At 33.1% G+C, this 4,284-nt stretch overlaps 1 long non-coding RNA gene across 1 annotated transcript; it reads right to left on the bottom strand.

Annotated features, from left to right (window-relative positions):
• Nucleotides 1-2,120: 2,120 nt before the first annotated feature.
• On the bottom strand, nt 2,121-3,336 carry LOC110863800. Its single transcript, XR_002549373.1, has 2 exons — nt 3,263-3,336; nt 2,121-2,305 (listed from the first exon to the last, which is right to left on the bottom strand). It is a non-coding gene; the product is annotated as an uncharacterized LOC110863800 (long non-coding RNA).
• Between the last annotated feature and the right edge of the window lie 948 nt (nt 3,337-4,284).

The raw sequence follows: 4,284 nt of genomic DNA, 5'->3' as shown, positions 1-4,284 counted from the left end.
ACCACCACACCCAACAATTTCCCCCCAACCAACAATTACACTCACAAAAAAAAAAAAAAAAAAAAAAAAAAAAAAAAAACATCACGGCGTTGAAAAAATCACGGAATCAGAAACCGTGATTGTATCACGCGTTATACTTGGAGGTGGGTGTGGGATTTTGTGATGTTCAACGCGTTATATTAACGCACCGCCCCTGGGCCCTTATATTATAAATGCCTAAACATATGCACATAATATATTATATAACAACGTCCTATACGTTATAGCATGTACTTTATATCATATACTCAATATATACTTAGACCATGTGTAGTGGGGTATTATGTGGGCATTATGCTTAAAAAAAACGCCCCCCATTCCCATTACATAGGGCATTATGGGGCATTATGCTCAAAAATTTTTTGCTTTGGCGTGATAATTAAAACGCCTAAAGGGGATTGTGGGAGGGTTGACTGACCAATGAGATTTTTGTGGGGTTTTTTCTTTATTTTATTTAATGCCCCAATAATGCCCAATAATGCCCCATCCCCATTACACCCCATTTTAGAAAACGCCCAATAATGCCCCTTTGCTGATTGGACCGCCACATGGCGTAAAATGCCCTAGGGTGGGGGCATTATATTCTCCTTCCACTACACATGGTCTTATATCATGCACATATCAGTATATCATATACTTATATAACGCCCGATACCCTTCTATATAATAAACACAATATACTGTATAATATGCCGTAACAAATACCCAACGCCACGTATCATATAAGTTAGAATGTGAAGATTCCAAGAACACTGCAAGAATACAATTCTTGATAAATGATACTAATAAAATATACGTGGTATAGTGGTATACTGATATATGTATTTGATATTATGTAATTATAAATTAAGTAGGTGAAAATATTTGTTATAATAATGCAAGAATTTGTTAAAAATGGAAAAAAGACAAATATGTTTACCCTCATTTGTCGCCAGGGAAAAGTCCAAATGGTTACATATTGGATTCTACACGTATGCACATATCACGTGAGACCTTAGCCATTGCTCCCTTGTCCATACACAAGGAAACTGGGTAACCGTCAAAGTAATAGTAAGTTAAAAATCTAAAAGTATATTATTATTCATATAGGATAAAGTTTTTTTACAAATAATCTTAACATACTAAACATACAAATTGAAAGAAAATTCAAAAAGACAATGTGTCATTTTTGTAATTATCAATAACTATCAAAGTTACTCTACAAATATACCTAAAAAACCTAACCTCCTCCCCCCTCCTCCACCCCCACCCAAGCTAAAATGCTAAAAACTAAACCCTCAAAAAAACCTAAAAAAATAAAAAAAAACACACAAATTATTTTATTTTATTTTTTTAACATTTTTTATTAAAAAATTGCTACTTTTAGTAGCAGCAAAAAAAAATTTTTTTTTTTGCTAACAAAATGTAACGATTTTTTAATAAAAAATGTTTAAAAAAAATTTGTGTTTTTTAGGTATTTTTGATTGAGTTCACATTTGTATAGTAACTTTGATAGTTGGTGGTAATTACAAAAATGTCACCTTGTCTTTTTGAGTTTTCCTTCAATTTGTATGTTTAGGATGTTAAGATTATTTGTATTTGATCTTTTGCTTATTCATATAAAAACCCTATCTACATAATTGAATTGTTATATAAAGTTTTTACCACCTCTAGTCTATGAATACCTAACCTCAATTCGATTATATGAAACTAAAACCTTTGAAGATAGAAGCAATATTGTTGGATGTGTTATACTAACTATACAAATAAATAGATGTACATTAACCTAATGAAACCGATTCAATAGGAAAGGTGTTTGCTTTTCCTAGTCAAGTTTTCGAAAACTGAGAAGTGAAATGCATAACCATATGCATATATATCGTGAGATTTTGGTGCGTTGTTCTTTGGAGTAGACATCCTAGTGTGTTTTCTGTATAAAGATATATACATCGTTAGGTTTTGTGTAACACCCTAAATAATTTAACATAATTTAACTAATATTTCATGAAATTTTATAAAAAATCAGAGTTTACAAAAGCATTTTGTATTTCAAACCATACATACGAGTAAAGTTTTCCAAGCATGTTCAAGATAGTGCATAATTCATTTAAAGGCAACCCTTACTAGTCAACTAACAACTAGTTTAAAGGATTCAAAACACCATTAACAAAATCTTTATGACATGTTTAAAGTTTAGACAGGATCATATTCAGTGCGGAAGCTTCGATTTGCGTGTTCGGTTCTTGACAAAGTGCTTGATCGTCATCCGGGAGAGATTCATTCATACCTAGAGTCAAACACTAAAAACCGTTAGTTTTGACTTTAATATATATTGTATAAACAGGTTTTAATAACACAAGTGGCTACAAAATATAAATTTTTACTGGGTTCCACCGTAATTTACGGTATCACCGTAAATTACGGTGAACCTGGGAATGTTATGGTTCTGCCGTAAGACAGTAGCAAAACACCGTAACACATTGTTGTCCACCGTAAATTACGATGGAACCGTAATTTACGGTGGGTTCTGCACATTTGCAACTTGGCTATTTTTCAACTTTAGAAGCTCATAATTCTTTACTCATTGATCCGATTCAACCAATTCTTATTGCTATGAGTCCGTAATAAAACTTCGGACTTAACCGTGTAAATTTTATATTGCGGAAACCGTGATACCACAAATTGGTTCATGAATTTCCTTATTACCATTATTCGACCCATTAGTGTGAGTGCATAACACCTCTTTTCATTCTTAAACCCTTTTTAACATATTTACCCAATTACCCGGGCTCACATACTTGGTGTTTTCACGCCAATTTCATGGCTTTGAAATTCCTCTATGGCTATTACTTGATTATTCGGAATTCAAGCATTCCGTTTCAAACAATCCTCTTTTTTTTTTCCTTTTTTATGTTCGACCCATATCCCGGGTTCTTATACTTAGATTCACCATTACCAAATCATTAGTATGGTAAAATTTATCATTTAACAAGATATACGACTTTCCAGTCGCAACTCTCGTGACTCCTTTGAAAACATCATTTTGACCCGTTTTGCCACTTAGTGAAAACCATCACTTCAATGACTAACCCAACTAAATACCGAGTTCTTATTTTGACCCGTTTGATAGTTGAGTGCACTTCGTCACTTATCGACACATCAAACGCATCCTTTACACTACGACATCAATTACATTTCAAACCAAAGCAATTAAACTTAATTCGACGAGACTAAAGTCGCGTACCTTCAAAGCGCACCTTTTCCGCGGGTATCACCTCCGGCGTGTCCACTTGACGTTCCGGATTCCTTGCCTAAAGAGTCCATTTCATAAAAGATTAGAACTCTTTTTCATAAGCTTTAACGCATTCATTCATTACATATGTAAATCTGCGTTTTTAGCAATCTTTAACATTTTAATCCTCATTTAGGCGTTTTATCAAACACCTTGCGGGTCAGATTTTTACATGATCTAAACCAAGTTCATAACTTGAATTTATCACTCAAATCAACTTCAATTAGACAATATACACATATTTTAACATCAACAATTTCAGAGATTATCTCACAATTTCAGTTTTTCACTAGAATAAGAGTCTTAATCCTAGTGTTTATCAAGTTCTACTAACTTACTAATCACCCACTATAGTGATTTTGATTCCTACAACTAACATGCAAGATTTTTAACAAGAAATCATCTAGGGTTTGTCCCTAAACCATATTTTACTTCCAATTTCATGTTTACTACACATAATCAAGCTCTACATCCGATTTTGATCACATACATGAACTTTAAATCGAACGAAAATGACCTAATTCAACATACCTTAGGATCCCTTTGACAAGGTGATCACGATTTAGTGCTTGAATTTCGATTTCTAACTGATTTGAGGCTCCAATTTGTGATTTTCTTGCAAATTAGGGTTTGGGTGAAGAACCCCCCTGTCGCCCTTGCTTGATGATCGACCAGACACCTCTTGAATGGGGTGTTTGGTTGATTTTTTTACTACTTTAGTAATTAGAGTTTCTATTTTAACAACTTTGGTCCCTCCACTCTTATCTAGTTTATATTCTTGGCCTTTTAACTCATTCAAGTGTTACTACAAGATTCTTAACTAACTAGGTTATTTATCCTAGTTAGTTTATTCTTGTTTATTATATATTTTATAATTCTAGTATATAGTTTTAAAATTTCGGGATGTTACATTTTGTTTGTGATATTTACACATACCTAACTTTCTCGTCTTCTAACCATTGGGTGTCAGCCCA

This window comes from Helianthus annuus, chromosome 6 (genome assembly GCF_002127325.2).
Source record: "Helianthus annuus cultivar XRQ/B chromosome 6, HanXRQr2.0-SUNRISE, whole genome shotgun sequence".
In the NCBI taxonomy this organism is placed as follows: Eukaryota; Viridiplantae; Streptophyta; class Magnoliopsida; order Asterales; family Asteraceae; genus Helianthus; species Helianthus annuus.
This window is presented reverse-complemented; position numbering and strand designations above follow the sequence as displayed.